A 10,704-nucleotide genomic window follows, 5' to 3' on the forward strand; every position below is an offset into this window, starting at 1 on the left:
TTATATATGTTGCTATAGCCATATGTTGAATGCCATTGGTGAGAGCAAATGAAATGGTCTTTATGGTCACTATTAAAGCAAAATATGTATAAATAAAATAATTTGTATACTTCTTTAGTGCACACACATATGTATTCCTAAGGGAATAGGTATTGTTGATAGGTATGTATCTGTATATGTGCACATGTGTATGTGTATATATGTACATATTTGAATATGTGTTTTATATATATTATATGTACAGAGTGGGAGAGGGAGTGACAGAGGGAGAATATGTGAGAGAGTACCTTTCCATTTTTTCAAACCATCCTTGAGTAAGCCATGAGTATACATCATAATTTATTATCCCCAAATATTTAAGGATAAACTCAAGAACAATGATATTTCTATACAACTGTAATATTATCATACCTAAGAAAAACAATGTAATAGAAAATATAATAAAATTCCCCTATTTTAATGGCCTTTATACTATCTTATTTCCCATCTGGAATCCAATCAATACTACACTTTGGATTTCACTTTTATATTTCATTTGTCTCCTCAAATCTAGAACAATTCCCCTTCCTCCCTTTGTTCTTTATGCCATTGAATCCTTTTAAGAATTCAGGTCAGTTGTCCTTCAGAAGAATACATGTTATTGATTTATCTTGTGTTGAGATTTAGGTCAAACTTTTCTAGCAGGAATGCTATGTCGGTGGCATTATGTATCTTTGAATCACATCAGAAGGCACACGTCAAGCTTTGTTACTACTGGATATGAAAAGCTTGATCGGTTGTTTAGGATTGCCATCGTAAAGGAAACATCAAGGAGTATTTTGTGGTATGAACAAATAGATTAGCTACATTTGAATCAAGTTGGGAGTTATGAAATAGTGATTTTCTAATTCCATCATCCTTTCTGTTTTTATTACCTGGCATTCTTCTGGGGAAAAAAAAAAAAAAGCTCTCACCTTCTCTTTCTCATACTCTGTTGCTCCAGTCTTATTTCATATCAATATGGACTTCTGGTTCTTTTGTTTATTCAGTGTGTTATTCGATTATTATCATCCTTTTTTCTGAAGCTTAATTATGCCGAATTTGGACTGCATCAAACCAGCTCCTACATCCTTTTGGCCTGACCATACCTTTGAATATTTCTGTGATTTCTGTCACAAGATATTCCAGGCTCAATTTGTACTTTCCTACACCCAGATATGAAAACAGCTGTTTTCCCAATGATTCAAAAAATCCCCTGTAATAGGGAAAGATATTTAGAAACCTAGATGGATCACTAGGTTATGCTAATTGCTTATTGCAAGTGGGTTATCATTTCTTCGAGACATTTTAGGGGCACACACAGTTGAACTATCCGAGGACTGACAATTAAGTCTGAGAACTAGGAAAAGTGCTACATACCTCATTGCTAAATATCACCATGGTCCCCTTCAAAGTACTCTCCTTGGGAAGCTACGCACCAACACCAACACCTAGTCCACCCTTCAACAAATTTTGGAACTCTTTTTTCCGAAATGACCATGAAAGCTATCACCATACAAAGGTCAGACAAGTGCACAAACTCACTATTGTGCACTTATGTTGGTAGCACTGCGCAAACAACTCAGTAAGACTTCATAACTGTGGTATATCAGTGTCTTACAGCTGTGTTTGTGTCAACACATGGCAGTGTCTTGCTGAGTGGCATTCATTATTTTTACATGTTTTTGTGTGTTGTAAGATGATGACAACACTGATGTTCAGTCCAGGAAGAATTCCAAAAATCGCTTTGAAGGGCGGACGAAATCCAGGCATTATGGCATAACTTCCCAAGGGGAGTACCGTGAAGATGATGATAGTGATCTTTAGCAATGAGGTATGTAGCATTTTTGCCAGGGTGAATTAATGAACTTATTTATCAGCCCTTGTATGTATGTGTATATATATACACACACACACACATAGGTGAAAGTTATACAAGTATTACATATATAATTATTTAAATATATAGAGGTATGTACATTACATATAAGATATATGAATTTATGCATGGCACCTCAGTGGGTAGGGCACTGGCCCTATATACCAAACCAAGGGTGGCAGGTTTGAACCCAGCCCTGGTCAGTTAAAACAGCAGTGGCCACTGCAACAAAAAATAGCCAGGTGTTGTGGTGGGTGCCTGTAGTCTCAGCTACTTGGGTGGCTGAGGCAAGAAAAAAAAAAAAAATCACTTAAGCCCAAGAGTTAGAGGTTGCTGTGGGCTGTGATGCCACAGCACTCTACCAAGGGTGACAAGGTGAAACTGTCTCAAAAATATATATGGGAATTTATACATAAATATATTTTTTCAATATAGGAATCTTCCTACATTGTACCATTCCATATTGGCCTCTCCCTTCTTCCACAATAAAAGTCCAATCATAGCTTTATCTTTTACATTTCTTCATCCTACCACATACATACAGACTAGTTTTGGAAATACAATACCAACATCACTTCGAGCAGAAAACATGTTAAATAAAGCCTAATTTTTTATATAGTCATTGGGAGATTTTGCCTGGAATATATCCTAGAATATATCCCACTGAAAGCATACGGCATCCATAATTCCTTGAATCAATTATTAACTCTGGCTTCATCATCTATTTGAGAACATTTTCCTTTTGTGTATTTCTCGTGTGTTTTTAAATATTTTTATCTATTCTTAATGTGTGAGAGATTTACATCATTCACAATGTAAAACCATATAAATAAGCAGTCAGAAATCTCAGTTCTCCCCCTTTCTACATTCTAACTCATTCGCAACCGGTACTTCCCAAGTTTCTCCATGCAAAAATAAGCCAATACTGTGTATATCTATCAATTCCCTTTTTATTAAAAGATAGCATGTGATATATATTCTTTTGTATTTAATGTTGACTTATCACTATATTTTAAGGATCATTTCACATCATTTCCATAAATGACAGCCTCATTCTTGTTACTGGGGCTTCACTTTTAATTTTATGAATGTAAATTCAATAGACAGGTTCCCCAGTTGCCCTCAAATTTTTTTTAAATTGACAGATAAAAATATAGTTTTATCATGTACAGCATGAGGTCTTGGAATATATACATTGTGAAATTTTTAGGTCTGATTAATAACAAAATATGTTGTTTTGTATTTGTGCAGATGGCCATCTGGGTAAAATTCCTAGAAAAGAATTCCCTTGTCAAAGGGTGAGCATATATATTTGTAAGATGTTATAAACTTATACTGGTAAATTCACAAATATTTTTTCAGTTCCATTAGAAGTGTCTAAAAGTGCCTAACTTGAAGCCTCACTGATTGAATATTTGTCAACATTTTAAATTGTTGCCAGACTGTAGAAAATGGGGTTTAATTATAATTTTAAATGTGTTGCTTTGTAGTAAATTTGAGTGGATCTTTTTATTTAAGGATTTTTCGTTAAGTAGCTATTTTTTATTTTTCTATTAGGTTTTACAATTTTTTACCTAAATTTGAGAGATCTTTCTATATAGAAATTGAAGTATTTCTAACCAAAGTTTTCTTCCATCTTTCCACATTAATTTTAGTGCATCTTCTATTTTCTCAGTTTTCTTATTTAAAAAAATTTTTTTGTACAACTAATGGACAGGTGTTCTACCCATAAATTCTACTTTCCAAAAACAATTAGGAACTTTTATAAAGAAAATCACAATAAACCATTTCTATGTGTACATTTGAAAATGGTTTTTGGAGACTAGAGCTTATAAGTTATTGATTTTTTACATAAACTCAAATGAAAGGGGATTAAAAATATATCACCTACATTGCAGTCTGCAAAAAAGTTATATAGTATGGATGTTTTATTTTTTTCAATTTTTTTTTTTTATAGTTTCAGGTTAATTGAGGGTACAAAGAATTAGGTTACAATGTTTGCATTTGTTAGATAAAGTCCCTCTTCTACTTGTGTGCCGCCCCAAACATTTTTTTTGTTTTATGATAGTTTTAGATTTTTAGGAAATTCATGAAGGTACCACAAAAATTTTCCATATATCGTACACCTAGTTCTCTTTATTATCTTATATTTGTATGGTTCATGTGGCTATCAATGAAGCAATATTGATTCATGACTTTTAAATAAATGCCATACTTTAAAGCAGCCCTTCTTGGTTTTAGTCTTTACCTGATGTCCTGTATCTATTCCAAGCCCCATCAAGACATAAGTTTAGCTCCTCTTAAGCTCCTATTGGCTGTTAGCAGTTTCTCAGTCTTTTCCTTCTGATGGCCTTGATAGTTTTGTAGAGCACTAGTCAGATTCTCCCTTGACTAAGATCTCTTTTTTTTTTTATGATTAGATGGGTTCGATTTCTATTTATAAAGATCTCTTGGAGTTATGGAGGACCAAAGTAAATGCCATTCTCATATAATGCTTGCACATTATATAGAGGGTATACGTCAATATGACTTATCGTTGCTGATGTCAACCTTGGTTACATGGATGAAACAGTGTTTATCACGTTTCTTCACTCTAAAGTTCCTCTCCTTTTGTTATAGAAGTTTTATTGGAAGAAAGTTGCTATGTGCAGCCCACACGAAGGAGACAGGGAGTTATGCTTTATTATCTTTGAGGGTGATTACCTCTGTTAATAGGTTCATGCATTTTTTAATTTTATATTTTGAATTATAATCCAATACCACTTAATCTTTTTAATTTTTCCATCTTTGGCCATTGCAAACTTTTGTATTTGGTTTCTGGATCTCTTTAACACACCCTCATTGTGATTTCTTGTGCACTTTCATCCTTTCTGAAGCTACAAGATGCTCCTAGCTCATCTTGTATATCCATATTATATTTACTGTGTGTACTTTGTTGTATGTGTTGTTTCTAATTTATGTATACTTTTTTCTTTGCTGTTTATATATTTTGATATTTTATTGTTGTCCAGTAGTTATTTTTATCTAACACATTCTATAATGACTTAAGTCTTCTTTATGTATGTATTTATTTTTTGCAGTTTTTGGCCGGGGCTGGGTTTAAATCCACCACCTCCAGTATATGGGGCTGGCATAATACTCCTTGAACCACAGGCACTGCCCAGTCCTCTTTAAGTTAGGCTTTTAATATTAGAATTATCAACTTTAGATATTTTACTGTATGAGACAATGAGTCCATTCTTCCCAATCTTTTTATATACCTCCCAGTCTTTTCCATTTTTTTCTCTTTATTGTGATTTAGGACATTGACATACTGGCTTTCAACACCTGGCTTCACATCAAATTTATTCTTAAATCTCCACTTATAAATTGAGTAAAAGAATTGGTTCTAATCTCTCAATTTTCCCAGTCATGTAATGACCAAATGAAACTATCTCTAGATGCCTCAAAAAGGGGCTCATGAGTATAGTATTCCTTAATCCTTTACATGGTTACACCATATCATACAGCTTTATTACATTAAGGACACTATGATTGGAAATAATTCTTAACCAAGTTTTCTTTAACTTCTTTGAAATGTCTTGCTATCATTATCTGTCAATAACTTAAATATGTGAGATTGAGATTTTTACCTACTGGGAAGCTAACAGTCTACCCAGCTACTGTTTTAAGGATGCTGGGGGAAGATAGGAGACTCCAGCAAGTAAACAAGCAACATTATGAGAAATGGCACAAGAAGTGTAAGTATCACCATATATGCATGACCTCCTCTTGTCCCCAACTCCCACAGCAATGCTGTAGGTAGGCCCAAATGAATGCCTGAGTACAGAGTGACTTGTGCTGTAGGAAAGAAGTCCTGAGCTTAGGGAACTGACACCTTTTATAATAGGTGGTAAGCATTCCTGCCTTTCACTCCAAAGGGAAGATACTCTATCTCCCGAGAGTATTCAGTGTACAAACATCCTGGAAAAGATAGTCTGGAACAAAAGTCAGTGCCTCTGTTCACAAGATATGTATAAGCACAGAGATATAAGGTAATTGTCTCCCCAAATTACTTTGATTTGTATACTGGCAATCTAATTTTGTTGATACAAAGAATCCTCAGAGATTTTGCTGGCATCAAGTTTCTTATTCAGTCATGAATATAGGCCATGATTGGGCAGCATAGCTTAAGGAAGACTACTTTGAAACAAGAGCTCATGTGAGTAACAAATCCACTCTCCCACAGTTAAGAATCTTTTCCTGGTTTTGCATCTTTTGACACTGTAAGACACAGTTACCTTTGGCATGATAAACAGGAAGAACATCATGAGAATTGCAGGGGTCACCTTGAACCTGTATATCAGCTTCCTCTTACAATCACTCAACCAAAGCCACAGACACATCTCAGAACAATTAATTTAGAAACTCGGGGTCTGGAATCCATATTTTAAAGCTTCCCAGGTGATTCCAGTGTGAGGCCAAGGGTGAGATTGAAGTCTGATTTTAACACAAAGATAAAACCTAACTACCTTAGGAATGAAACCTAAAGATCTATAAGAACTGATACTTATTCTAGAAGCAATTTTTAGTATCTATTTTTCTTCTCTATAATGAAAATTTAAGAATTTTTTATATCCATTTTTATTTAGAATAATTTTCTTATTTATGACACTTTAAGAGGTAACAGGCAAATTCTTTGGTAGTTTAGTTAATAGCAGAGATAATAGTATTTAAATGTTCCAACCAAAGTTTTCATGTGGGGGGAAAAGGTATTTTAAACTTCAAAATGAACATGATTTGCCCTGGAAGTCACAGCTATTGCAAAGCACTTAAAATTATTCCAGACAGCTAGTCTATTGGATCACTGCAATACCTAAACATTCCTCTCCCTATAATTTGGGGGAAAGTAGGTACTGCAAGATAGAGAATTCACCATGCTTAGCTTGTAGCTTTAGATGAAGAGTTACACTGTTGCCTTTATATAAAAAATTCTATGTGCTTAAAGCATATCTTACAGAATGCTAGCCAACTCACTTTGGCAAAGATACAGCTAAAATTGCTTCCCTTCTCACTAATACTATATATTCAGCATTTTCCTGATAGGCACACTTTTGGAGAAGTCCTCAGATACACACTGAATTACTCTGTGAATAAAATATTTAGTCTCCTTAGAGCCCTTAAATAGAGCCTTGACTTATCAACTCCAAAGCTGCTGACTCTCCACAGTTCAAGTCAGTAGGCTTCCCATATGGCCTTACCTTTAATGATAAGTACAGCATTTAGCTACCCCTAGAAGACTATTATAAACTGCCATAAAATTTATAAAGTGTCTTTTAGGAAGCATAAGCAAAAATTCCGCAAAATACATTTGGAGAAGTTTATCAAGACAATCAAACTTTGTTGTAAGGATATCAGCAAAGCCATAGAATGCTTACAAAATAAAATGTGCAAACCCCACATGTGGATAAGTATGTTTAAAAACTGTACTGAGGGTACAAGAAAAGTGATTCTAAATTGCATTCACATGTTATCTGTTCCCAAAGAATGTAAAACATTTTAAGGATCATCAATCTCTATAAAAACAGAAATAGTATATTGTTACTAACCTCATTTTTTCAGAGAAAAAAAATCATGGGATTCTATTGATATTGGTCTGAATGAGCTGCTACTTAAAGCCAGTCAAGTATTTTTTTTTCCTTCATTGATCACAGTGATCTGGCAAAAGCAACTAAGTAAGTGGGTAGTATAAATAAGGAATATATACAGAATAGATGCTTGTCAGCAAAAACCTATAATCTCACTAGCATTGAAAACACAAGAAAAAGTTAATTGAAAGAGTTAATCTTTTGGTGAATAGTCAGCTAATTATTCATGCTCTTACATGTCTTTGGATGAAATAAGACCTTTAGATACTTATAGAAATGTTCTTATCCAACAATACTTGGCCATCTATCATTTTATTGCCAATGCAAACATTGCTAACAAATGCTCACTAAGGACTTTATCTCCCCCACACAGCCCTCAAGTTCTATAAATGTTCTCAAAAGCTAATATTTTTCCTAATGGACCACATTGTCTTCATTTTTAAGAATGGATCACATTGCTTTCCTCAATCCATGTTGCAGTTACTACCCTTTCCCTCATTTGTCTTGGTTTACTATCACCATATAAAGTTTTCTAGTTTGAAAAGAATATAAACAATACAAAACTAGGAAAGTGCAAGAAGAAAAATATGTAAGATTTATGCCTTCCTTTACTTTTGACATCTAGAAAGGATATGTGTTGATATTTACCATAGCCTACCCTAAATGACCATGTACATTTTGTAAATGCAAGCTTATTTTTTGAGAGTTTTAAAAAATTATTTCTGAAATAGTTGTCTATTCCATTATTTGTCTCTGTTCTTGGTTTTCACTTACACATGTATTAGATGTCTGTTTCCCCTATTACAACCATATCATTTTGTCCTTAATAACTTTTCAATTCCATTTTTTTGCTTCTTTTTTTTCATTGCTCTATGTTTTTCTTAAAGGATTGCTAATAACAGTAACTTTTTTATTGATAAATAAAATGGAAGTCAATCTTGCAGCCATCATCATACTTTTGTATTACTTCTGGATTGTGACCCAGTTAAAAATATGCTAGGAATTTAAGATACAGCATAACCCCTAGATATCATTCTTACAGCAGACAGACAATTAGGCAGGAACACTACCGCAGCAACTGTGCTGCCAGCATGGGGTAACAGGAGCCATTTTGCAAATCCATTTGCACCCGCTTTCCTCTCCTCAGATGCACAGAGTGCAGAAATGATTTCCTCCTCTTATTTTTAAGGTTATCTATAGGGTGATGAGTAAGGCCTGTGCCGTTCTAAGCTTATCATCCCATTATACAATTGGAAAATGTGGACAGCAGAAATATTAAAAATCCTATCTGCATTTACAATCTAATTTCCTATGAATAATCTTCCAGATTTGGCAGAAGAGTCAGGCTCAACGAGCTTCACATCTGGTGCATGCAGTACATCAAGTTACCACCCCACTCCGCATGCCGGCTTTACTGCCAAATGCCAGGGCGTCCTGCAGCAGGCGCGAGGGCAAGAACTATGTTCTATTGTTTTATAAACTCATTGTGCAGGAAAATGGCAATTAAGCTGGTTCTATTCTCATCATCTCTGATGGCACAGGGCAGGTTATTCAAAGATAATGGCATCTTTTCAATGGATTTTATGGTGATGCAAAAATTATGAATTTTAATAGAAAATTACATTATGCTATTTTTTCCACTTGGATAATGGAATTTTTCATCCCTTCTATTCTAATTTAGAAGTCAATGCAGTGTAAATAACAGTACAGCATTTGCTTATTATTATCATCAAGTCCACAGAAGCAAAGATGATTAGAGTCAATTCTGGTATTTTTGAGTAAATATGGTACAAGAGTATATTAGTGCCTCTGATAAGTGTCAATCAAACAAACAGGCAAAAATATAAATATGACTTTTGAATTTGCTACTTTGTGTACTTCCCAAAAGTTTAAAGTATAGCCAAATAGTTGACTATACATACTGAAAATAATCTAGGCTAAGTCCAATGGGGTATATTTTAATGTAGTAAATGCTATTTGATTATATATTGTTTCTCTCACTCTGCCTATACTGCTTTGACTCTGAAATAATTTCAGATTTACAAAACAGTGTGAAAATAACCAAGGGAATTTCTTTCAATAGTTAAATTTTTTTCATGCTACAGTATTAAAATAAATTACTTGTTATACTCAAGGAATATTTTCAGGAACTATTTAAAGAGACCTTGTTACAGTCTGTTAGGAAGGATGGAAACAGGAGGAGATTTCTTAATACTTAGAAATAAATATGAATAACTGATGTACCTAGGAACAGTAGGATATGCCCCATATATATATATGTATGTATATATATAATCTCAAGGCCTATAGCTCACTGAGTAAGGGCGCTGGCTACATACGCCTAGTGGTGGTGGGTTGGAGCCCTGCCCGGGCATGCTAAACAATGACAACTGCAACATAAAAAGCCAGGCATTGTGACGGGCACCTGTAGTCCCAGCTACTTGGGAGGCTGAGGCAAGAGAATTGCTTAAGCCCAAGAGTTTGAGGTTGCTGTGAGCTGTGATGCCACACGGCACTCTGATGGCAACAGTAAAACTGTCTCAAAAAAAAAATTCTAGAAAGTTTTACATTGATCTCATGAGACTAGTTCAGACTATGCTAAATACTATCACGGCTCCCAACCTCTTTTGCTACAAATGTTTGGGACAATTATGTATCATTTTTCAAAGAATTACAGAATTCCTTTTTACTAGCCCAGAGACAATTATAAATATTATTTGACCATGGGGATGGCGTAACATAAATGTCGACTAGGTTTCCCTGATAAAAGCAATGCTGCTTCCGGGTGGGGTCTTGGTGTGTGCCATACCTTTGGGGGGCAAGACACGATTGTATGAGGGACTTTACCTAACAAATTCAATCAGTGTAACCTGGATGCAATCTTGTACCCTCAATGAATCCCCAAAAATAAAAAATAAAAGTTTTGTATTAATTTCTGGGCTATAAAAGCCATCTGCTTAGTTACTTCTATTTGCTGATTAATCTATCCTAGATTTTATTTATTTTTATTTTTATTTTTTTATTGAATGTTAACTGTATACATTGATGCACTTTGGGGGTACAGTGTGGTGTTTTCACACACAATCCATGACATTTCCATCAAACTGGTTAACATAGCCTTCATGTAACTTTCTTAGTTATTATGTCAAAACATTCATATTCTACTCATAGAAAGATTCA

At 34.4% G+C, this 10,704-nt stretch overlaps 1 pseudogene; it reads left to right on the forward strand.

The window, feature by feature from the left end:
* Nucleotides 1-1,825: 1,825 nt before the first annotated feature.
* The window catches only part of LOC100956863, a 24,408-nt pseudogene continuing 15,529 nt past the window's right edge, over nucleotides 1,826-10,704 (forward strand).

This window comes from Otolemur garnettii, unplaced genomic scaffold (genome assembly GCF_000181295.1).
Source record: "Otolemur garnettii isolate 467f Iridium unplaced genomic scaffold, OtoGar3 scaffold00005, whole genome shotgun sequence".
Taxonomy (NCBI): Eukaryota; Metazoa; Chordata; class Mammalia; order Primates; family Galagidae; genus Otolemur; species Otolemur garnettii.